At 42.4% G+C, this 26,822-nt stretch overlaps 1 long non-coding RNA gene across 8 annotated transcripts in view; it reads left to right on the forward strand.

Moving 5' to 3' along the window:
* Positions 1-14,482, forward strand: part of LOC143835445 (uncharacterized) — an 86,269-nt gene extending 71,787 nt beyond the window's left edge. For 7 of the 8 annotated variants that reach the window (XR_013230143.1, XR_013230146.1, XR_013230149.1 and 4 more), the window contains one exon: positions 11,304-14,482. This is a non-coding gene — a long non-coding RNA (uncharacterized LOC143835445). The remainder of the gene's footprint in view (positions 1-11,303) is intronic. The other variant, XR_013230147.1, reaches the window with a different exon arrangement.
* Positions 14,483-26,822: the final 12,340 nt, after the last annotated feature.

Raw genomic sequence — 26,822 nt, forward strand, 5'->3', positions numbered from 1 at the left:
CGCTTAAGATCTGGATTAACATCCTCCCCGCTTAGGTAGAGAAGCAGTCTGTCCCTGATTGGCTGAGCACCAGTTCAAAGACTTCCTAGTTCCCAGTCGCAAGACTGTCCTCCCAAGATTTATTTTTGCCCTCCTTTTGGAATCTGTTTTAAAGTGACTGTGCTTCAGAATCCCACAGTTCTCTCAGCAGAGATTTGCCTCATTCTGTGAGGCTGCTGCTCGGCTCGGCTCCTCTCCCCCTCCCCCTGCATGCTCCTTCAGGAAAGGAAAAAGATGAGCAGCCTCATGCTCAAATACAGAAGGCTTTCTGTTTCAATTCGGGGGGGGGGGGGGGACGAAGCAGAAAGACTCGGGTTCTGAATTCAACAGGATCAACAGCAGGGAGGGGGGAAGTGAGTGCAAAATCATCCCTGGTGTTTCAACCAGATGTCATTAAACGCTCCAAATGCTATACTATCCTAGCTATCTCAATAGTTTCAGCTCAAGGTACTTACAGAGTGCTCAACCTTTAAGGAGTGAAATCCTTGGCTGAGTCCTTCAGTACTGCCTCATTCCCTCCTGCAGAATGCTGCAGTCTGGAATTAGCTGTCCTAATAGGAATGAGTATTGGACCAGCACAACCTGTGCTGCCCTACAGGGAGTCCAGGAAAGTGTCTGGCTATGCCTGGGCTCCTCTATTGCCCTTGGTTGTGTGTTCCTCTGGTTGGGGTACCTGAGTGCATGATATCTCACTACAGCTTATGCTATTATGGATAATTCTTGGCCATCTAAATTTGATCCAGCTACGCCTTTCCACCCCATTCCTTTCTGCCCTGCATGCTGTCATCCCACCTGACCTGGCACAGCTCTCCCAACATTCCTCTCCATCCCTCTTTCTATCTACTGCCACCCTCACTCCAATCAGCCATTGTGCATGTTGGGAAGAAAGGGATTGAAAGTCCCCATTCACCCTCACTGGCCCTGCGTAATAAAAAATAAATCTGAAGAACAGATGGAAATTGCAACCTATGCACCAAACAGATATTGTGCCTGGCTGGGGAGATCACTAGAACTGCAGCGGGGGAAGAGAATTTGATGAGGAAATTGCAGTAATAACCATCGGAAGCGAAGATGAAGGTCACGGAAGGGGTCAAGTGTGACCTGCACGAAGCTGCTGGCACAAAATGGTTGATGCCTTGCAGGGCTCTGCTTCCTCTCATCTCTCCTTGCTTGTCACTCACTCTTTTGCATACTGGCTCTTCTTCAAGGCACCCGTCTTATTTGTCTCCTCGGGTCTGCTGTTTATCTGCATTTTATTCTCAGCATAATTTTTAAAAGTCTTTGTTTAAATCCTACAAACGGCATGGCTGGCTGCGGGAGATTTAACTGAAGTGATGATCTGGCAAGGCTAAGTGGCAAGGAGTGAGGGAGGAGAGAAGGGAAGATTAGTAGCGTGGTTCCTGCAGGAGCTGTGAGGGGAATAGCGTCTGACCGGAGCAAACAGTTGGAGATGCATTGGGCTGCGCCTTGTCGTTTTTGTGAAGAAAACTGTGGGAGCCCCAGAGCTCTGTGGGAGCGATGTCCGTGAGCTATAACGCTCTTACGTACTGATGAATAAGCTGGAAAGTTATCGGAAAGAAACTTTCAGAAAACAGGGGGCATATGATCAACAACAAACCATGTATAGTAATGTTGGATAATTAGGACCAATGGGCACGGAGCAAGAATGCTTCCACACAGCAAGCAAAGAATTAGCATAGATTTAGGAGGTTTGCCATTTAAGACATTGAGAGCCATTGCTTATCTCAGCTAAAGCTCTAAGAGGCAAGGAAGTTGGATCCCTGTTTACATGTGTTTACATATCCAGATTCATAAAATGAGACTAATAGGAAACACGGCTCTTCAGAGCTTAGCCCCTAGACCTGTCTTGAAAAGTCAATCTGAGACATAATCATGAGCAGAGGGAGAGGATCCGAGGCTCTTGCAACCAGCCCCCACTTCTGGAAGAAAGAGCTCCACATATGGCTTGACTCCACAATAACTGGCATTTAAATAAAATTAAGCACAAAGCCTACACGGATAGGCAGACAAAACCGGCTATCCGCTTCTTAACATGCTCTTATAAAAATCTTATAAAACAGGCAGCATAGTGTAGTGGTTACTGTTGAACTAGGATCTGGGAGAACATATATCTATTCTGCCATGAAGACCACTGGATAACCTTGGGCCACTTATTCTTTCTCAACATACTCTACCTCATAAGGTTGTTGTGAGGGAAAAGAGAAAAATATGTGGAGGAGGATAAAAATGGACTAAATGAATAAATCCTATATCTGTCTGAACAGAATCCATTTTTCTAGCCATGTAGCAAGTCCACATATGTTCTGCACACTGTGTCCTAGAGTTATAGCCATGTCCCTCTCTGCTTAACATTGGTCAGTCAAAACTGACGATCTGAGTAGAAGCAGTAGGATGGTACAGAGATAATATGAGATAAGGCCAGGTCCACATCACAAATTCCATTTTTAGGTGTAATGTAAGGTACTTTGTGAATAGAATTAAGAATGTGAATATGAAATATGTCTTCAAATGTTTGCACCAAGCATAAATTAGTTATTGGATGTCTTCTGATGTATACTTGGTAGCAGACCTAAATCTGCAACAAATAATGTGTGAAATGGCCCTGCTATGGAAACAAAGGAGAACTGCAGGTTGCATTGGGGGTCAATGTGAGCTGATCAGGTCTATTATTATTATTATTATTATTATTATTATTATTATTATTATTATTATTATTATTATCTTTCGATTTATTGCCCGCCACTCCCTTACGGCTCGTGGCGGGTTACAATACTGAACTATGCCAGTTACAATACTGAACTATGCAGAATAATTCACCAAAAGCAGAGCTTCATTTATTTATCGGCACTTACCCATATTGCTTGCCTCTAGGACATAATCAGGGAGCTAGATCTGATGAGCCACTAAGCAGTGTTGTGGCACTTTGCAGCTGAGATCACCATCCTGGACAGAGGAAGCAAAAGCAGCCAGGAAGAGGATGAATAGCATGGGAAAGCAAGCACCAAACTGGATAGAAATGATGAAAATATTGGGGGGAATGTTTAGGTAGAGAATTACTAACATGTCACTACATCTTGTTTCTTCCTGAAAACTATATTTAGAGAATATTTGATATCACTCTATGTTCCTTTTTATTCCTATTTCTATTATTGAAAAGAACTTTATTGTGGTGTGTTTTTATTCTTTTGCTACATGCTGTAACAGAGCTTGTGAGCTAACCTGGCTGAGCCAAGCTAGATTCTGCGCTCCCCCACATGCAGCCAGCTGGGTGACCTTGGGCTCACCACAGCACTGATGAACCTGTTCTGACCGAGCAGGAATATCAAAGCTGTCTCAGACTCACTTACCTCACAGGGTGTCTATTGTGGGGAGAGGAAAGGGAAGGCAAATGTAAGCCACTTTGAGACTCCTTCAGGTAGAGAAAAACAGCATATAAAAACCATCTTGTCTTCTTCTTCCTATGTTTTTTGTATTTGTAGAGAGTGAATCTAACCATTAAAGGATATTAAACTGCAAAGAGATAGTCATACATGTCTTCTGAGGACAGTTCTGCAAGGAACACATCTTGGTCCCAGCCCAGCACATGTCTACAAGCCCAGCCACAATTAACTTTTATTTGTTTGTTTATTATTGTATTTATATACCACCCTCCCTGAAGGCTCAGGGTAGTTTACATGATACAGGTAACTCCATTTGTAATAATAATTATTTTTATTATTATTATTATTTTTAGATTTATTTCCCGCCTCTCCCGACAGGCTCGAGGCGGGTCACAACAACTAACCCCATTAAAATTCCCATTAAAACATCAATCTACTAACATGACGGCTGCGTTCTGGACAAGCTATAGTTTCTGGATCAAGGATAAGGGCAGGCCAGCATAAAGTGAGTTGCAGAAGTCCAGTCTAGATGTGACCGTCATGTGGATCACTGTTCTAGAGCCAAGTAGGGTGCTAGTCATTTGGTTTGGTGATGGTGGTAAAATGCCAGCTGTGCTACCATCATGATCTGAGCCTCCATTGAAAGAGAGGCATCCAGAAGCTGCTCTCCATCCTTAGGTTGGGTAGGCACACTTCCTCGCTTGGACCTTTCCTGCCAAGCCACAGGATCTCTGAAGGGTTGAGCTTCAGAAGGCTGTGCTTAAGCCACCTCATCATTGTTTCCAGGCAGCTGGCTAATGTTTCTGGGGGAGAGTCAGGACGGCCATCCATCAGGAGGAAGTGCTGGGTGTCATCAGCATACTGATGGCAATCCAGGACAAACCTCTGTACCAGATGAGCAAGAGGAAGCATAAAGATGTTAAACAGAATTGGAGAGAGAACTGCCCCCCCCTGAGGGACTCTACAAGCCAGTTGTTGATGGCTTGATGAGCTCTCTCTTAACGCTACCTTCTGTCCGCGATTCCGGACAGATTGTGATAGGATTGTTCCTAGAGGGTGGCTGCTCAGCATGGATGTTAAAGTCACCCAGAATTAAGAGTCTAGGGAACTGTAGCATCCAGACTACTACTTCCTCTAGCAGGGCTGGCAGGTCATCTGGAGATGCACTGGGCATGCATTACACCAGCCAGATGGCCACGCTCTCGGTTGTGTCCCACCCATGGCCAACACATTCAGTTCCTCGAATTGATGGCACAGGGAGAGCCCTGAAGGAAAAATTCTCTCGGATTAGGAACTTTGCAAAATCATTTGTAAGGAAGCTTTTGTATTTGCCTAAGTATACAAAACATTCACTTTAGGAGCCAAGTTGGTTACACCAAAGAGAAAAAAAAGTTGTTTTTTTTTTTAAGGAAAGGTTTAAACAAAATCTCAGTTGTTTTTGAGCTGGGAAAGAATATTTTTTGTGTCAATACAATGGAACCACAGGAGGAGGACGACAACGACAACTACAACAACGGCAACAGCAGCAATGTCATTCTATGGCAGCACGATTTCATCAGCATCTTCTGCAGTCTGGAAACTATATCCTTAGCAAAGATGCTGTGTGGATTATAGTACATATATTGTGTGTATAAAGAAAGGAAAACATGCATTTTCGGAAAATGTAACATCATTAAAGATGGGGAATTGTTGTTGTTTAAAAAAAACTACCAGAAAAATACAAAAGTGTAAATGGAAATGAATTACAGGGGAAAGTGGTTGTAATATCACTCATGGGTGGAACACTTGCATAAATTATATATCACAATTAAACTTTCAGAACTGTTTCCTAAAGATGAGGCATTGACTTCTGGTGAAAAAGAATAGATAGTACTCTAGTTCTTTTTCATAGTTTTCCAGAAAAGCAGCTTTGCTCGGTCCGACCAATGATCTACCTAGTCCAGCATCCTGTTTCACATAGTGGCCAATCAGGTGCTCCCAGAGAGCCTCTGAACAACACTCAGAGGTCAGACCCAGTCCTGTCTTGATTTGAGAATAAAACTTCCAGGGACGAATTATTCATCTTATACCATTAAGCAGACCTGTCCCCATCAACATTTGTTATGGAAAATTTTTCCATTCTCCTTTTTCCATCTGAGGGACTCACAGTCACGCCTTATGGTCAATGGTGTTTAGAATATATCACTTTGCCTTTCTGGCGTTGCACTTCAGAGAAAGATTGTCAAGCTGCCTTCCAAGGAAGTTGATTCCAATTTTCTCATTCAGGAAATCACAGTAAACATCGAAGGGATCCCACAGTCCCAGGAACATAGTTAGAGCTGCCCATCAGTGTCGGCAACTCCTGTTATTTGTAACCAAAGATCAGCATGCCTGTTCATCCAAAAATCTGGATGTAGTACCTGGCGTGTTGCCAGTGCACTTGGGCTGGTGGCATGTTAAAACATGACAGGCATAGCTTATACCTAGCACTCCTTTCAAGACTCATAGATTGGAGATGAGAGAACAGGGATTGGGAGGTGTGCCATCACACCATTTGTGATGCCAGCAATTTTTCTTATTTTGTCCCATCTCCCAATTGTGGGGAGAGCAGGTTGCCAGCAGGAGACCTGGCAACCCTGCTCATTAAATTGATGACTAAGTCTGAGGCAGCCCCTAATGCTAGGGTTGTCAACTATTAGGAAATTCCTGGAGATTGCAGGGTAGAGCCTTGGAAGGTGGATTTGGGGGAGAGAAGGGAGCTCAGTGTGGATGAGATGCTATTATAGTGTCTCCCTTCCAAAGCTGCTATTTTCCCCCCAGGGGAACTATTATCTGTAATCTGAAGATCAGTTGAAATTCTAGAACTCCATACCACCAGAGGTTAGCAACCCTCTGCCCCACCACTAGGGTCAACTTTCTCCCATTGTGTCTGGCCAAGGTCAAGCTCTACCCTCCCCTCCGCCGCCTTTTGTTTGCCTGATGTCATACATTTTATGGCTAGACAGTGATTTTTTGTTGTAGTTAGGCCCCAAAGGTTATCTACTCCTGGTCTGGTGGGCTGAAGCCGACCCAGTATACTTCTCATTAGGCTAGACCCTATAAGTTGTGAGTCTAATGTAAAAAGATCAATTTGGGGAGTCTGAACTTTCTCCCAGTTTGCGGTTTGTACCCAACAGTAAAAAAGATGCAAGACAGTGAGCTGTTAATACTGATTGATCATGGTTCACTGTTCAGTTGCCATATTTGCTTTGGCTGTTACTGCCCTCTTTGCCTGCATTTTAACCTATGAATATGTTCCATCACTCTTCTAGTTTCTTGCTGTATCTCACATCCAATGTGATTAAGAATGAAGCAGCCGTTTGCTTGGGGAGAGGGTTAAGAAGGTTTGTTTGGCGTTTGTGTCTATTGATTTTTCTAAAGAAAAACTGTAAGGGATGATTTCCTTGTTTATTTGCAACATTTATGCACCAGAGACACTATGCTAGCCCCTTTTCTTGTGTGGTTAGCATTTTAGGAGAGCCTTATAATTAGATCTCTTTTTAAAATGCAGTTCTTGAACAGTTGCTTGCTTGGATGAGGTTGCAAGGTTAGAAAGTTTGGATATGCCTTGGGTTCTGGAGAAGATGTTTAAAATCAAACATGGAAGATGTTTCTAGCCCTGGATTGCCATTAGGCTGGGATTTAAGCCAGCAAATCAGGATCTAGCCCCTCCCATGCTTCAGCACTATCCCTCACATTAAGCCTTTTGAAATATAGCTTCCTTCCAGAACATATATACAGGGGTCTGAAAGACTAGTAAGTTTTTATGTTCAGCAGAATCTTTCATCAACTGATATAGTAGGGTGTAGTCTATGATAGCTTATGCTGGAATAAAAAAACTTGTTCATTTCTAAGGTACCACAACACTTCTTCTGCAAGAGAATAATACAGCTATCCCTTTGGAAACTTCATAGAATCATAGAATAATAGAGTTGGAAGGGATCTCCTGGGTCATCTAGTCCAACCTCCTGCACTGTGCAGGACACTCTCAACCCTATCACTCATCCACTGTAACCTGACACCCCATTGAACCTTCACAAAATCAGCCTCTCTGTCAGATGGCTATCTATCCTTTGTTTAAAGATGTCCAAAGATGGAGAACATACCACCTCCTGAGGAAGCCTGTTCCACTGAGAAACCACTCAATCTGGAATTTCTTCTGGATGTTTAGACAGAATTTCTTTTGAATTAATTTAATCCCATTGGTTCTGATCCATCCCTCTGGGGCAAGAGAGAAAACTCTGCTCCATTCTCTACATTAGCGATCCCCAACCTGTGGGGTGTGGCCTACATGTGGTCCGTCGACTAATTGGAGGTGGGCCGCAAAGGACGCCTTCTCCCCCCCCCCGGCCCTTTACTTCATCCCCCCCGGCCCTTTACAACACACTTCGGGTGTCATTGTCTCCCATCACTCCCAGATGGGACTATCTCATTGCAGAGAAACAAGCTCAGGGTTTCCATTGATTTGTCATTGTCATGAGTTAAAATTTCCATGAAAATAAAATGTTCCTTATGTTCATTGACTCGCAGGAGAGCATTTTGTGCTGGAATAAGACGCGATGCACCAATGTTGGGATGAAGAAGGCCACAGCTTTTATTACCTCCCCACAGGAGGGTTGGCGCAGCATGGGAGAGGGAGCCTGACCTATCAGTCAGCAGACTGCACCACAACATGTGCCCTGAGGACCCGCACCATTCCCCGCCGGGAGAGCAGGTCCCCTTGCCTACTGAAGTCCACCCTACGGGAAGCGACCTATACAGGGGAGCCAATGGGCGTCCACCTCATTTGGCTGTCCCCAGGCCGCCTGGCAAAATGAGCCCCTGGCCTCCCAGCTGGGTAAGCCACGCTCGTTTACATGCCACCTCTTACCAAGGTCCCAAACCCCAGGAAGTCCAATCGCACCCCGGACTCCCTTGGCAAACCAAACCATCTGCAGGGGCGGCACCCAGAGGTCACTAAGCCAATCAAGGAATTGCCCCCCCCCCACAGCTCCTGTCATTTCATGGACGTTCCCCACCAAACTCCCAGTTCCACTGATATTTCCCTAATGAGTTGGAAACTGGGCATCACTGGCAAGTCAGTCTCACCATGAAAAGCTACCACAACATCAGGTGCACCTACCCAGTGGGTATCTTGCAGGGCCATTTGTGCTGCAATATCCTGACCTAGGAATGTCAAGACCCAGGTGACTACCCCTTGACTATCTTGCAGCATTATGAGCACCAGCGGCATGAAAAATGTCCAATCCAAAATCCGGCACTCCCCCGCATGTAACTTCCAACCACTTGGACCTTGTACTGAGTCCCAAAGCGGGAGGCCCTGCAGCAGAACAGTTAGGGCAGCCAAAAGGAGCATCTGCCGCCAAATGCCTTTGGTCATCGATGGGGCACTGACACTGGAAACCTCCGTCATAATGGTGTCCGGAGTGCGAGCCTCCTGATGTCCGGCCAGGTGATGTGAAGGTGGTCTCCGCGACATCAGTGGACATCACAGCCTGAGCCTGCAGCACACCCTGCTCCTTCCGTACATGAATTCCCTGCCGCACCACCAGCATTATCAGCAGTGTTGATGTCTGACCTAGAACAATTCAGAAGGTAGACTCATAAGGTGAAGACATATACCTTGTCCCAAGTCCCTGAACTGCTGGGCCACTGAGGGAAATTTTTTTTTGCCGCGCTCATTTACATGCCACCTCTTACCGAGGTCCCGAACCCCAGGAAGTCTGATTGCACACTGGACTTCCTGCCAGCGGGCTCCATCCCATGCAAACCCGCAACTGTGATGAAAAATTAACAGAGAACATCCACCTCAAACATTGACATAGGGTGGGAGGGAGGGAAGCTGCTCCGCGGCGTCCTGGAGAAGAACATTGTTGTGACGTGTCCATATCTTATTTTGAAGGGAGGTTTAAACATTACCATAGCGATCAGAGAGCATTAGGGCAGTGGTTGAGAGTAAACTACCCCCCCCCCACCGGGCCTCATTAAAATTGTCAAGTGTTGAGTGGTCCCCGGTGATAAAAAGGTTGGGGACCATTGCTCTACATGGCAGCCTTTTAAATACTTGATGGTTCTCATATCCCCTCTCAGTCATCTCCTCTCCAGGCTAAACAGACCAAGCTCCCCAACCTTTCTTCATACATCTTGATCTCCAAACCCCTCATCATCTTTGTTGCCCTCATAAAATTTAGTGCTCGAACTAATTACTCCAGTAGCCTTCTGAGAACAGAGTCATGGTGAGTACCTCTGTACCCCTCCAAAGCATCTGTTTCCTCCATTGGAGCTGATCTCTGTAGTTTGGAGATGAGCTGCAATTTCAGGGGATCTTCAGGTTCCACCTGGAGGCTGGCATCCCTAAGCATACCTGCTAACTTTTACTATGGCTGAAATCTCAGGAGTACAAGTACCTGCTTGTCTCTGGCTATGTACTAGGAGCAGTGGATACCAGCCACATTTGTGTTTTCTGAACAATATCACTGATTTCAGACATACTTTCATGCAGCAGCATGATCACAGTATTGTGATAGTACTTCTACAACCTCTTCAACCTGTTCTTCAGTCTTGCTATCACCTCCTCCCATCATTTTATTTAGGTTTATTTATACCACTTTCTTCTCCTACCAACATCCTCTTACTGACAGTTATAGAGGTTTAACATTCTGTATTATGAAGCTTGTGAATATTGCTCTTTGATTTTTATTATGATAAATGTGCCAGGAAACGTTGCTGGGGGAAAAATATACAAGAGACAGAAAAAGCGAGAGCATGGATGCCTTTTTCTCCTCAAAGCCTTCACGCTGTTAAATTCTGCTTACTCTATATCAAGCATGTGCAGGTGCTGAAGTTAATAAATCTATACCAGGATAAGAGACTGGGAAGGTACAGAAAAGAATAGATGGATAAAACCATTCAACTCTTAAAGGCTTGATCCTTCCCCATTTGAGAGCACCTATTTGTGAAAAGGCCTCAGAGGAGCAGAGGAGATTTGTGCAAGCTTCTCATAATTGCTTACCATAGATTCATACAACAACCAGAGAAAAACAGGGTGAGTGTCTGGAGGCATTAAAAGTTCCCATGCTGCAGATTGACATGATAAGTGCACACTAAAGGATGGGGCAGACAGAGATTCCATTTCTTACAGGTGCATGTTTTTACTAGAAATACACTTAAAACATATGACAATTGGGAGGTCTGTAAGGGCTTAACTCACTTTCCCCTGTATCCTCTTCCTCCACACTCTTCTTTCCTTCCTTCTGGCAGCTTCCATATCTTCACCTGTCCTTGCTCCCTTCTCTTCCCATTCACCAAGCAAACTAACTTGTATCTCTTCCCTGTATTCATTCTTTCTTTCTTTCATTTATACATTGCCTTCCTCCATAATGAAAGCCCAAGGTAGCTTACCTCATTCTCCTCCCCTCCATTTTATCCAGTCAAGAAACTTGTAAGGCAGATTAGGCTGAGACTGTGTGACAGGTTCAAGATCTGTGTGACAGGCTCAGTGAGCTTCCTTGGCAGAAAAAAAAACCCTGAAAGTAGTCTGAAACTCTAACCACTACACCATACTGTATTTTGTGGGGTGGCTACTGTTGAACAAAAGCAAGCAGGTGGGCCTGGGTGAATCATGCCAGCCATGTGGTAGCAAGTTGACTAGTGGTTGCACGTTGAAGAAAACCTGTCTTCTGGGAGGGCCAGCTATCATTTTGTTAAATGTATTGCTGAGAGTGCTAGACCATTCTCTGATAGTGAATTTGTTAAAAAGTGCATGGTTACAGTAATGGAGGAAATGTGTCCTGAGAAGGTATCTTGTGTTAGTTATGTCAATTTATGTGTATCTACAATCACCAGGCTTGCTGAAGAACTATGAGAAGAGCTGCATATGTCACTGGGTGTCAAGGCAAAAAAGTTTTGTTTTTTCCTTTGGACTTAGACGACGATGAAGAAGAGTTGGTTCTTACCCTGTTTCCAAAGAAACCTCACCCCAGCCCACAATGAAACCAACTTTCCACTGCCACAACAGAGTTGAGTTGAGCCACCCCCACAGCCCAGACGCAGCACTGAGCCGACTCTGTCATCACGACTGGACCGCGCTAAGCAAAACACCCACTGCCTGGATCACCCACTGGCCGGAGTGCATGAAACCACTTGAACTGCCCACCACCTGGATCAGCCATTGCCTGGAGTGCACGAAACCGCCCCATATTGCCCACTGCACAGATCGCCATCGCCCCAGAGCGCACGGAGTCACCCTGAGTGGCCAGGAGACCACCCACCGCCCGGAGCATACAGAGCCACATGAACTACAAGGGACCCTCAACAGCCAGCCACACAGGAACCAGTTCAGCCACCCAGAAGAAAGAAATCAGTAAAGACTGACCATCGACATTCAAAATGGTTAAGCCGGGACTTAGATGGGCAAGACTAAGCCCGAGATTGAACGGGGCGGGGGAGAGCAGGGGGGAGTCCTGATGGGGAGGAAAAGTGGAGGGGGGAGAGAAAAATAAAACACTAAAAAACAAGAACACAAGGATGGGGCCTGGGAAGGAGGGAAGAAAGGAGAGGGACACGGGGTAGGAAAGAAGTAAAAGAAAGTAAACTTGATAACAATTGAAGAAATATAAGACCTACCCGAAAATAAGTCCTAGTGCATTTTTTTACCTAAAATTAATATAAAACATTTCTTATTTTCGGGGAAACACGGTACATGCCACTTTTCTCTACCTGAAGGAGTCTCAAAGTGGTTTACAGTCGCCTTCCCTTTCCTCTCCCCACAACAGACACCCTATGAGGTAGGTGAAGCTGAGAGAGCCCTGATATTACTGCTCAGTCAGAACAGCTTTATCAGTGCTGGTTGCATGACATTATAGACACTGTTCAAGTACTAATTTTTATCAAGGGGATAGATTCCAACTTTAGAATTACAGAAGAGTTGTGTGCACTGCAGAGATTGAAAGGCACCACAATTGCAGAAAATATATTCTTGAAAGTGTGTACATCAGTAGAAAATCTTGGTCTGAGTTTGGATAAATTGAAAAGCATCACAACTGATGGTATAATAAATTTGGTGGGAAGTAAAACTGGTCTACTTGCAAAAATCCAAGAAGAGATATTTAAATTAAATTGTACACTTCCCATGCAATTTAACTGCATCATCCATCAGCAAGCATTGTGCAGTTAGATTCTTCAGTGGGAAAGTGTGATGTGTATTGTTGTATCCAGCATTAATTACATCAGACATCATGGCCTTGCTCGTCATCAGTTTCAAAATTTTCTCTCAGAGCTAGATGCAGAATATGGGGATGTATTGCAGCATGCAGATTTCAGGTGGCTTAGCAGAGGCCAAGTTCCCAAATATTTTTTTAGGCTTCATCATGAAATTGATGTCTTTCTTAAGGAGAAAGGAAAAGGTCAAGAAACTCTGGCCCTGAATGGCTTTCTTAACGGATATCACAGAGCATGTGAACACATTGAATCTCAGGTTGCAAGGGAAAGGAAAGTTTTTATGTAACATGTATACTGAATTAAAAGCTTTTGAAGCAAAACTAAACATTTTTGTGAAGCAACTTAGTGAAAATAACTTTTCAAACTTCTCATGCTACAGTGGACCAAAACTTGAGAACAATGGGAATTTACAATTCAATGTTGAAAGACTCATAATAACAATGAATCTATTGCAGGTGGAATTTCAGAACAGATTCACTGATTGCCATTAGCTTGGAAAGGCAATAAGAATGTTTCAGAATCTATTTGAAATAGCACCAGAAGATGCAAGTAACTTTTTTCAGATGGAAGTGATTTGCAAGCCAGTAATCATCTCAGAGAAATTTACAAAGTAAATAGGCTGTTAGATTTCTATTCTGGTCTACCTGATATATTTATCAACCAAAAGAAATTTGCTGCAGTCTTTGGTACCACATACATCTGTGAACAAACCTTTTCCAGGATGAAAACTAAGAAATCAAAGTGTAGGTCAAGGCTTACAGATGAACATTACATGACATCTTAAGAGTGCCTGTTACAAGCCTTGACTTGGACATCAATGCCTTGGCTAACAGAAAACAGCCACAAAAATCACACTGTCTAGGTAAACATGTGTAGCTAAATAAAAGGATTCCCCAGTAAAATATTGTTCCAAAATGGATTGCATTAAAGTTAACATTTCTTCATTTATCTTTGAATGTTTACTTCTCATCATCTAAATAAGTAGGTTAATAATTTGTTACATTTTGGTTTAAGATTTGGCACTTTTTTGGCACTGGGCACACCAAAATGGCCCCCATCTGCCCATAGGTTGGGGACCGTTGTACTAGACCCACCAGACTAAATATGAGATTTAGCCAGTAGGTGGATACAAGTAGCCACATATATTCCGCCAAAGATATCAGCCAGGTCTGAAGTCGGAGATGGGTATTTGGAATACATTGCGGGACTCCAAAGATAACTTCTAGGAACTTAGATTTTCATTTTTAAAAAGAAATACACTTTCATGTTGCTATGGGGAAACACCACAACAGTAAAACATTTTTTTTTTAAACTTTCCCTTCCACATTGCTACAGGATCACACCACAACAATAAAACAATTCCTTAGATCTCTTTTCAGAATACACTGTATAATGGTCTCTCTTTATGTTTGGGTAGATTTGTGGTAGGCTGGAAATGGTAACTGGACCCCGATGATTGTGTGTTCACAATAAAGATTTAAAACACAGAACATGGATGCCAAGCTAATAGGGAGACAGCTGCTTCATCACACATACACCCTTCTTTGTGGTCCCATAGCAACACAGAATATGCTATTTTTTAAATTGATCTGGAAATGGAGACGGGAGGGCAGGTGCGATGGTGGGCAAAATGCTACTGAGACTGTCATGCGTTTCTCCAGACGGGTTTGCCCCTTTTTGCACCCCAATTTGCAGTGCAACAAGAAAGGGAAATTGTTTTGTGTGTGTGTGTTTGTGATTTCCCTCATTGCAGAGCAAAACAGGTGAAAACTCACACGAACTCCTGCCTAGCCGTGGGTTGCTGGCAATGTCATGTGGAAGCAGCACTAAAACCCACAATCAATGAGAGGCTGTGTAGGGGCAAATTCCTCATGCAGAAATTGTCATATAGGTATAATAAAGACATGACAAGCAATATTGACTAGTATTATACATAGTATAGCTTCTTGAGTAAGGAAGTAAGGTTTATTGAACGTTAAAGGTTATTATTTATTATTTAAAGGTCATTATTAAAGGTTAAAGCCTGACAGCAACTTCACAAGAATACAAGAGAATGGCGGGTGGGGAGGGGGAATTCTCTGGTCCCAGTCTCATCCTCCTTCACAAGAGTAGTTTTATGGGGCAAAAACATATTTTGAGAAATACAGAAAGGGTTCATCCTGAACTGATTAATTGTATTGTACCATTTTAACACCATCCGGCTAGACATATTATTGAGATGCAGAAGTGCTAGATAAGAAAGATAAACTGATCTGATAGGAGTTGTCAAAACTCATCAACATCTGGTTGTTGAGCTGCCTATATTTTAAAATATGAATATTCTTGGTTCAATGGATATATCTCTGAAAAACACAGAACATACAGATTAAGGAGATCTGAACTGCTCCCCAATGGCTTGGGTCTCAAGAACTGTGAGCCAAGCTGAGATCACTGAACAGGTCTTTGCCAGTTCCTCCTTCTTGCTGAAATTGATTTCTGGGGAGACATGGGGCACAAAGCGGGGGCTGAAATGTCACGACAATTTTCAAATCACTCTTACACAAACAGAAACATGGGTATGGATAGGGAAGTGATGGTGCTAGCCCACTGAAATCTTCTAAGTTATTCTCCCCCGGTTTTAGTGAGAAAGATGAACTATAAATAAAGCAATTAAATAAATAAATGATCTTCACATAAAAAGGAATACTATGTAGCATAGAATCAGTGATCTTCAACAATGATATTTAAAAGACCAAATCAAGCAGTTCATTAACTTAACTGTTGAAAGAATCCATTACAGATGTTCTTTCCAAGTTTGATACCATAAAGAGATCAAAATCCACAGCTATGGGGACCCAAATTGGGTGGAAATGTGGCATAAAAATGTATTAAAAATAAAATTAAATAACTATTCTGGAAACATACCCTCTTGTGACTTTACAACTCACAAGGCTATAGAGAGTGAAGTGTTGCTGCCACCACCATTGGGATTCAACCCAAACCGAAGGCCACCTTGATGAAACAAAGAGCTAAGCACAAGGCAAATTTGTCACATTCTTTACTGTGCTGCACACTTTCCAAGTTTCATAAGAAGATCCATATAATTAGATTAGCTTATGGGGGGGGGAGTTGAATGACAAGGTCAGTCTCCTGCCCTTTTAGTAAATTAGAGAAGATTGCCATAAATTGCATAATATAATGAAACACCAATTTGCATATTAGCTGCTATATTAAAAGGGATCAGTTTTAGCTCGCAAAGCAGAACAAATAAAAACATGCATTTTAATAACTCAAATTACTCTCAGGAAGTGACCCTCAGCAGAAAGCCTGATTATCACTACTTAATTAGAAGGCTCGGAAATCTAAATCCTCCTTTAAATCTTATTCTGTGTACAGTGAAAGATGAAGCCGTGAGTTTTGTCTTAGATTCAATATTTACTCTTTACTAATATGTTTGCAGGGGAGACTTTCCAAGCATTAGAAAGATATGCAGGGGGGGGAATTAATATTCAAAGGAAGAGAGCACAAAACCTGTGTTGGCTTGCAGGTGCAAAGCAATTAACAAGCTGGCATTTACAGTGCTTTTAATTAATTAATTAAAAATGCAAAGCTGACTTTCATTTCTTTAAATGTTTGAACATTTTATCCATCAATAATGAACCACTCCTTCAATGTGATTCTACAACAGCTGGGAAATGAGAAACTTCTCATTGGCTCTGTCAGTGGTACAGGCATTGTATATGTTAAAATGCATGCTATAAAGTTCTATGATTGGTATTATGTAAAATACTTATAGATCTCTTTGTTCAGGGAAACAGAATAAGTTGGGCAGCTATATGTACTATACAGTCCTCATGAAAATGAAAACAATAACGTCTCATTTTCAGAAGAGCAGTTTTTTTCACAAAAAAGCATTGCCATTAAAATATGGTGTAATTAGAAATACACCAGATTGTGTTGACTGATAAAAGTTAAAATATGCCTTTATATGGGTGAATTAATATATGGGTGAAAAGATATTCATATTTCTGCTCGAAGGTAAAGATGTGATGGGCCTCACGACAGGACACTGACAGGGGATGGGGATCAGATTTGGAACAATCTGTGTTTAATAGACAACATCATTATTGCAGTTTAATTAAAACATAAATACTGCATTGTTACTTCACTAGGCATTCACTCAGCTGGAACTAACTGTATTTGCTTAATCTACAATTTTAGATGTATTAGCAAAAATAAATGTTGGCGAATGTAAGAGCCTGATTACATATCTTGGGTAAATTGGTGATAATGAGTCAAGAGACTTTGTGTTCATTCACATATATTAGAATAAGAATCATTATGAAATTAAAGCTAAGATTAATCCTGCTAATGACACCATGGAGCATCTGGGAATAAGATAACCCAGATGTCAAATTCACTGTGATAGTGTGCTGCTATTTGATAGAGTAACCCCTTGAAGTGTTCTTCTAAGGCTGCTAGCTGGTACCCCACAGTCCCAGCACTTGAAATGCAAATGAGTGACAAGATAGACTAATAATGAGAGCAGATTCTAGCAGTAAGGAAAATGAATAAATTAAAAAAAAATCTCAACCACTGATAAGAACAAGCAGCAGGCGCCCTGATGTCCTCAATTAGGGTGGATGACATCTGCAGTGTATTTCTCTCTAATAAAGCCCTCACTCTGTATTCCAAAGCACACGATTGTAACACTGTTAACATTTTAATGTCTTGGGCGTGCATGGTAACATTAATTACTAGATGATTTGGATGACTCCTGAATCTCTTTTATGTCTTCTACTGAGTAAAAAATCTGAGTTGCAGCTTTGATATCATAAATAAAATGTAGAGACCTGCCAAGCATTAAAGCTTTCCTGAAGTAACTCAGATCTGCCAAGTTACATTAAACCTTGATAGCTAAGTAAAGAGCATTCTCTATGAATTTAAAGGGGGGTGAAAACGTCTATACATTTTAATGTGAGATTTCATAGCTCACTAACAGTACTCCCTCCATTGCCCGTTATCATATTTTTCTGTTGTTTTTTTGATCAACCTAAGTTAAGGTCAAGGTACTTTTTGGGTGGCTGCTTTCTGTAGAGTTTGCTCTATCTTTCTCTAGCTCCCAAGTTAATTCTTTAAATCAATTTTTATCTCAGATTGTTTTGTCCACAAAGAAGGGTGGCCAATCACCCAAGAAAAACTAGAGACTGTTGTAGAATTTACCAGAAGCTTCTTATAAATCCAGCACTGTCTGCCATCTAATTACTTATTCACATGAGATGCATACCACTGCAACCAAAAATTAGTCCAGGTGTATATTAGCTAACATCACTAAGTTCCTCCAAGGCATAACAATAAGATCTATCTCAGGATGTTGGGTGGGTGGGTTTAATGGAGTATAATGTGGTGCTAATGATATTTGTAATCTGTAACATACCACGAATAAATGTTTTTTAAATGTATGAGTTCTGAATCTTTTATAGTAACTGAATTTGGAATTTTTTTAATGGATGAAAAAGCTCAATAATGTAATTATTGTGATTTCTGGTAGCAAACTTGATGACAGAGATTCAGTCCAATGGGAATTAGGAAGAGACAAGCCACAAAGTAGGGATTTCTATATATTTAGGGATTTACAAAGTATCCAGAGAAATGTCATTTTGTAAATTCAACAAGGGCACACAGACAACTACTGAGAATTGAGAGCTTTTCTACCTTTTAAAAATCAGTTCTGACCCCTTACTGCTTTTACTTATATCCTGATTTCCACTTGCAGTTTTCTGCCTTTTTAAAATTTTGGGTTGTTTGTTTTCCTTTTGTTCTGAGGGGGGCTCTTTTGAGATCACTTTTACCCTAATGTTTTTATGGAAGCTGATTTAGAGTCAGAATTTTCCTCATGCATATATTTCTGTAGGGTTACTTTGTCCCATTCACCTCCATCCCTCTTTCCAGTGATTGACTGTCATCATCATTTAACCACTCCCTCTTTCTCCACTCCGAAGAAGAGTGATAAAAGCTGAGAATGCGAGAATCTGCTTAAACTAGCATTACAGAACTACAGCGACATATCAATATTTTACAGATCTATTTTAAAACAATAAGGGATGGTGCTGTGATGCTAATCTGGGGTGGTGGCAGCAGGGCAGCCCCGTTTGCAGACAACGCTGCTGCCATCCCAGCCCTGGCCTGGCATAGCACCCCAGAAGGCCCACAGTAAGGGAATACAGAATGTTCCACGTTCTCTGGGATGCCACAGGTACCAGCGGGGGCTTGGCTGGGCCGGCGCCATGCATAATCCTCCCCCGACCTACAGTGTCCCTGCAGGAACACCTCACTCCCCTGTCAGCTTCGTTGAGCCATGGAGCTGGCCGGAGAGTCCCCCCACCCGCACCTTGGTGGGAGAGCAGCATTCCACTCCCTGTCATCATATATTGGGGGAACATGTCGCCCACTCTCCCCCACTGCTGCCACCTCTGGGCAATGTACCAAGCTTTCCAGCCCTGGTACTTTGCACACCTACGTGCTACACTGGAGTGGTCTGCCAGGGGATTCCCTCCCTCATACATACACGGGAAGCACCAGGGCATGCTTCCCCAACACAATGCTCAACAGCAGCCCAGCATGGCTGCTGCCATGCCTAATGGGTCCTTATTTTTGCTTCTGACCAATGTGAATGGGCATGGCTGCTGCAGTGCATAATGGGTCATAATGATACTGATGACAGCACCTTCCCTTGAAAATCCTCATTGTTTAATCCATATGTGGAAGAAAATAAACTAACTCCACAACTGCAAAAATGCCCAGGGTGGGAAGACATGCAGAAGAACCCTGCCCAAACTGATTCTAATGCTTGTGTACCAACTCCAAAGAAAACCAGGAGTAACTCCAGAAAAGGTCTAACTTAACACTCAGTTAAACAGCAAAAAAGAAAACAGGGAGACAGAGAAATTGGACTGAAACGGAGATTCAGGATATACCAGTGCAATCCTATAGCAGTAGATAGCAGTTACTTTTAAGTGCATGGACTCAATGGATTGAGAAGGTGTAACTCTATCTAGGATTGCATTGTAAGTGCAAGATGTCTAAATCATTTAACCTCTTCTCAACATACACACAATTCCTCACAGCCTCACTCCCATTTTTGGCTCTACTGGAGTCTGATCTGCTTCCTTTCCTGAAGTATGCCTCAGAGAATGTTGTAAGCTACTGCATTTCAAAAACCTGTAGCCACATTCCCCCAAGCAGAATGATGTTCTTATGATATGTTGCCAGCAGGCTCTGAATGAGCAATCCTATAGAAACAGGTTTGCAGCTACCATTGAATATTATGCTCTGAGTTGGCCAAGTAATATGTAAACTTGGTTGACTGACATGTGTAATTTGGGATAAACTATTCTTTTTCGGATTAGAAACAAGTTTCAGCTGATCTTTAATGTTTAAAGAAAGTCAGTGGTTTGAAAGCCCAAAAGATAACACTGGTAAATATTCATGCATATTACAGGATTGCTCCATAACAGTTAAATGTGTGTGAACTTACGAAAAATACGACCCTGTTTGTGGTGGTGTTAAAGATTTGTTTGTGGCATTTAGTTTGTGGTGGTGGTATATTCACACATTCAAGTAGTCATTAAATGTCTCTTTATATATAAACATAGAAAGCTGACTTACGCAAAGCCAGACTATTTGTCCACCTCGCACAGAAATAGTCACTTCCCAAATTTCCATCTGAATTTCATATTGCTGCATTACTCTGTAGAAATAAACCAGATCTTACCTTACTTCCTGTTCCATCAGCACCCGTATATTCTTCTAGCACATGAATCCTGTTGCTATTGCAAGATGTTCTTGTCAGAAGGTCCTTCCACCCGAGAAACAGATAAGCACTGATTGGCCAAAATAGTAGGTCCCAACCCACTGTGTAGAAGTCTAGGTACTTGGCAATGCACAGCTGGATTTTGGACTGCTTTTCATTAGGCAGCAGACTTCTGTATCACAGGTTACTTGTTCTACTTGGACACAAAAGTTATTTTCCATGTGGTGTATTGGATTGTAGTTTGAAAAAAAAATTCCTTGGACCTTCAGAACTACTAGTGTAATTCTTTTGATACCACTCTACATGTGCAAATGTTTTCTTAACAAGATCATCAAAATGCTTCAAATTTACAGAGGACAATCAACTTTTGTATCTGAAAAGCTCTACATGGGATTTTCACAGTATATTTTTTTATTCCTGTATATTATCTGTGGTTTAGATGCATATTTTATAAAACAGGATTATGCTTATAAAAGAACAATTGTCATTTTCCAGAGTGACGACCTTTATAATGTAGGAAAACATTCACGCTTTTCAAAAGATTTGTGAGTTACTATTGACACAAGTCTCTGAAAAGTTCACTTCTACTATACATGAAGAGGTAAAATTTCACTGTGACGGTCCTTATTTACTACAAAAGAGATAAGAACAAACACAGTTTCTGACTGAGGAGTGACCACTACAAACAAATACATTTTCACCTAAGAAACAGAAGGGTCTAGACAATTGCTAGGATCCCAGGTTCTGTGTTTTGCCGTGGCTTGCTGTATTATACTGTGAACATTTGAAAGGTAGTTTTTTTAAAAAAAATAAAAGGTTTCGAGTTAACATGAGACATATGCGTAAAAAAAGTGGATTGCATTTCAGCTGTAGCAAAAGTCTTTCATTTGCAAGCAAACATGCTCCCAGAACTACTACACAGGGAATATTCCTTTTCTATAAAAATGCATAAGTCACAGCTACAAGGGTCTTTCCTCCCCTTGATGCTTGGACATTACTGCCATTAATATTAATGGAAGTCAGGCATGCACATGGAGGAGACAGCCCCCTAATTAGTGTAATGGCAAAAGCAATATTCCTAGCCAAGAGACCATTTTGTATAGCCTAATTGCACAAAATTGGCAACAAGTTCCCATAGTCATAGCTCAAACAGATACACAGGCACACAAATTCTCTGGTGGTAGAGAAATGTGTCCGGACTTCACTGTTTGGGTGACAAAAGCTTTTTGCACGTGTGTGTTATCTCTTCGACCCTTGCTACTTAGCCTTTGGGGATTTCATGATGGCTACAGCCATGAACAAGATAACGTTGAGCAGCAGAGGCTTTAGCTACTTTTCTGTAAAATGTTGCTTCTTGAGTAGGAGGAGATAATCTTTTCAGCCATTTATTTCAAAGGACAGTCTTCACAGTTGATCCATTATTATCAGCACTTTGATAGAGGGTACCATGGAAAAACCTAAGTCAAACAATTGTTAAAGTACATTAGGATTACAATTATAGAATTCCATGCTGAACTCCAGTGGTTCTTAAATGTCAGCAAAATATTACACCAGGAATCACTTCTAGCAGAATCTTTTTTAAAAATTAAAGGTCAAATTAATTTGGGCTGCAATTCTAAGATCAACACATTTAAATGCTTGTTAAGATATTGTCAGGGTCCTCATTCGGTTCTCATTTCATTTTTTTAACCAACAACAAAATCTATATTTCCTGAAAATAATGAACTAAATCATTCTTTTTCAGAGGGAATTATTCTGTGGTGAAATGATTTTGACTGCAATTTGCTCCTTCACTTGTTCCTGATCAGCATAACATCTGGAATCCTAATTAGATTACAGGGCTGTAGACTTTGCCTCTAATCCATTTGCTATAATCTCAGGCTACCAGCCACATGCATTAATGGGTGATCCCAGATACAATATGGAACTCTATTCTTCTCAACAGCCACATCCAGTTCTGATCACTATTGCAGTGGGGGGAAGAAGGTACATCGAAAACAACAAACCAACATTACAAAAATCAGAATGGGAAATTAAATAATGTTCAAAGGGCATTTGGAACAGGGTGTGTGGGTTTTTTAGATCTTAACAAGGGTTGTTTCTACAGGGATATTTTGCTCCATTTTGCTCTACTTCCTCACAGTAGCAAATTTCCCAGAGCATCTATGTCATCTTCTCTTCATTCTGCTTCTGTTTTGTAAGGATTATGAGATTCTGCATATGAAGTATATGAATCTATGACCGATGACCGATTATGCACAGGGCAGGTAATCTGGGGTGGCAGCAGCAGGGCAGCCCCGACTGCGCACGATGTTGCTGCCATCCCAGCCCTGGCCCAGCACAGTGCCCCGAAAGGCCCATGGTAAGGGAACGCGGAATCTTCCGCATTCCCTGGGATGCTGCGGGCACTAGCAGGGACTAGGTTGGGCCAGTGCCATGTATAATCAGAAGAGCTTTGGGCCAGGCTCTTCCTCTGACTTACAGCTTCCCTGCAGGGACACCACACACCCCTGTCAGTTCTGCGGTGGTGGGGTCCCCATGCCCCCTGCTCCCCCCCAGCTGCTGCCACCTCCAGGCAGCTTACTGGACCTTCCAGCTCCAGTGTTCTGCGCATCCACTCTACGCCGGGGCAGTCCATGTACGCTGAGGGATTCCCTCCCCCATGCATATGTGGGAAGTGCTGGGGCATGCTGCCCCTATGCAATGCCTGGCAGCAGCCTGACATGGCTGCTGCCATGCATAATGGGTCATTATTATTGCTTCTGACCAATGTGAGTGGGTTTACCCAAAGGAGACTGTTTCCAGGGTCTAAGACAAAAGAATGTTCTATTATGACTATAGATTTGTCCTCAGAGATATATGAAATAAAATGGTGGCTCAAAGGTTTAATAAAGTACGTACAGTTGTGATGGCTGGACCTTTGTGGTGCAGTCTCAGCTTCTCTCTTGTTTCCATCTGTGTTTTACTTCTATATTTGTAAATACATCAAATATCACAAAAAAAATGCCATAGGATTCTAGTGCTTTCTTCTCCAAAGACACCCAACTCATATACTGCTGCTGCAGGAACCTCTTGCCACTCAGGGAAGTTCATAACAGTATTTAAAGTATGTGAATTGCAATACTACAGCTCTCAGTAAATGTCAAGTTATACTACAGCCTTCACAATTTCCCCTATAATGCACTAAATAGTAACAAAGGAACAGCTCTGTGTACTCCTCTGTTTTGGCTCATAAGCATTCCTCTTGGAACACCAGCCTTAATTCTCTAGAGCCAAAAACTTCCCCTGTGAAACAACCACAGTTGTTTTCAAAATTTAATTGCTCATCTCTGAAGGAACTCAGGTAGATACATCTTCCCCTAACCTTCACAAAGAAACATTTTTGTCCTAATGTTTGCTGATAAATGTTTGGCCCATAATTGTCAAACGGTCCAAATGCAATAGTTCAATAGCAGGTCTGCACACAGGAACCATCTGTTGAGGTGGCCCAGTGCCCATTCACAAAGTTACTCTGCCAGTTTCCAGCAGAGTATGGAGACCAACCAAGGATGGGTTGAGAAGGGAAGCTTTCAGAATGCCTGAAATGACACTTTATTTGCAAGAAGCTTCCTCCTGGTGTCAAGCAGCGCCAAATTAAGAACACATGCTTCATTACAAGAGATCACATCTGTTGACAAACATTGGCACATTAACCCATCTGCCCACAAGCCTCATTAATCTGACTCAAGACTGAATATTTGGAAATGAGCAGATACAAAATCAGAAACTAGATTTACTATCGTGTGCTTTTTACATGAATTCAAAATGTTTTCCAACCAAAAGTCTAAGCATCTAAAACACATAGTGTTACGTTATTTCCTAAGATTCAATATGCCACTAGATGCTGCTTTAGGGGCTGCAGGGGCCTTATGTTATGTGGTCAGTCATTTGGAGGGCCCACTGCAATGTAGAAAAGGGGTTCTTAGATGATGGGTTTGTTCTGTAAAGTAACAATCGCTCTATGAGCATCATTTGGTTTGAATTTTGGAATATTTTAACATCTTCCACAGGCCTGGATATTTACAGACAGGCTGTAGTTGATTGCTCTTTTTTTCCCTTATGCAATTTCCCCAGCAATTTTAGGAGCCCGCTTGCTCATGCAAAAACAACACTTCCTTCATTGAGCCTCAATTACTCAATATTAGGTGACTTGCTGCTGGGTATAGCTGTACAGATTCCATTTCCAAGCACGGGTCTGGTTCAGAAATGCATGTTCATCTCTTGCTAATTACAAGACCAGGTCATGTGTGAATAAGCCAGAGTCGACCAAACACCACCGATGGCCTTTTCCTATCATCCAACTTTACCACCAAATGCGATACTTTTCATCTGGGCCAGTTTCACAAACAGAGCTGACACTCATCAAGCACTGAGAAATCATGATGAAGAAGCAAGTTTGAAGTGACTAGTCCATTGGCCTGTATCCTACCACTCTGCTTCAGAAAATTAGAAACCTTCCTCTCGCCTAAGGGATCTTCCTCTAATTTAAGTGGCCTATATCTGTTCTATATGTTGCCTATTTGTTTAGGGGTTCTGCCTGGCAACAGACCTCCAAGCAGCTCATGAAAAGAAGAAAAAAACTGGGAAACTACAAAGATGCTGGATTGGATTACTGGGGATGAACAGCGAAGAGTCATATGAGATGATATCTGCTTTCTACTGCAGACCCCTCTCATACGTACCCTATACAGAGGCAAAAGCATATATCTCATCAAACTTACTTCTTGTAACACTACATGTGGGGCACCTGTGAAACTAGCAGAAGGAAAACCCCATCTCCCTCCTCCCCCCATTGCTCTGTTCAGTGCAGCTCCCATCACCCACCTTTGAGGCTAGCTGGAATGCTGGAGGTATCTGGGAGACATTCCAAGTGCAGAGAGGCTTTCAGCAACTACCCCTGGGCCTAGAGGGGCTCTCGGAGTCCACCACCAGTGTGGCCGTGTGCTGAGGATCTCCTGGTGTCTGCTGTCATGGCTGGGCCCTGAATGGCTCCCAACACTTACCACAGCCCTTGCTGGGCCTAGAGGGAGCTCCCAGCACCCTCCACTGCCATGACCCAGTAAGAAGTCACTTCCTCCACTTCTGCCGCCCAGAGCAGCTCATAACATCCTGAAGTAGCTGCTAATGGCTGCTAATTAGTAGCTGCTAATGGCTGCTGCTGTGGTCAGTTCTAGCTCCCACAGGTTTGTCCCACTGCTGCAGAATCGCACTCTGTGTGTTATCTGCATGCTTTTTTATTTGGGAGGATTTAGTTGTCGTCATCAGCCCCCCCCTCCCCCCAATTTATCATGTTAAAGATTTCAGATTTTCCTGCAGACTTGGGGGGATCTCCCATGCTTGCATGAAAAACTGTTTAGTCTCAGTGTGGCCCCAATCCACAGATTAAGACATAGCTACATAGATGAGCAATGTTGTGCAAGCATTTGTCCCAGCAGCTATTGGTCTTCTGCTCACGGTTCTTTGGAAGCAACTCCAGGTCTGGACCATAGAAAGTGAGCAATATGTATGTGTATGTGTATGTGTATGTGTATGTGTATGTGTATGTGTATGTGTATGTGTATGTGTATGTGTATGTGTATGTGTATGTGTATGTGTATTTTTTTTGCAAAGTGAGCACTGTCTGTTGGCACAACCAACGAGAGACCAGATTCGTTTAAACTTGACAGAAGTCCTGTTCACAAATTACAGTGAATAAAAATTATAATCTGAGTAGAGCATACACTTACTTTGTATGCGCGCCTTGAGTGACTTTCATGCTACAGTCAATGCATGCACAGCTGCATGTGTGATATAAGCTGCACACCTGTCCAGACATTTGTCCTTACTCTCATTAGCAAAATGAACAAGTGTTGTCTGTTTCATACCAACCTGAGTGTACATGCACATGTAGGCTATCTGTGAACAAGGCTGGAGTGCCAGCATGATGTAATGATTAAAATGTCAGACTAGAAGCTGTGAAATCTGGGGATAAACTGGAAGACAAGAAATCTTCTCTTATACTGCATAGAGCTCCTTGGAGGAAGGGCATGAGGCAAAGTGATCAATAGTTACAGACTAGTCTACATTCTCTTTAACTCTAAGACTAATGTAAGGGTGAAGGGGTTTGAGACTTACACTTGAGTTAACAATTTGGGAAGGGACAGGAAGAAGCAGGACCTGGAATTCTGTGTTACATGACTTTGTTTTTTGTGGTTTTCCTTTCCCCAGAAAGAATATCCCCCCCCCAATAATTCCTGGTTTGTGTCTGCAACGCTGCACTAGGTAAAATCAACCTGATTGGCCCTCAGTGGGGGTATCAAGGAGCCTGAAGTACA

This window comes from Paroedura picta, chromosome 4, assembly GCF_049243985.1.
Source record: "Paroedura picta isolate Pp20150507F chromosome 4, Ppicta_v3.0, whole genome shotgun sequence".
Classification (NCBI taxonomy): Eukaryota; Metazoa; Chordata; class Lepidosauria; order Squamata; family Gekkonidae; genus Paroedura; species Paroedura picta.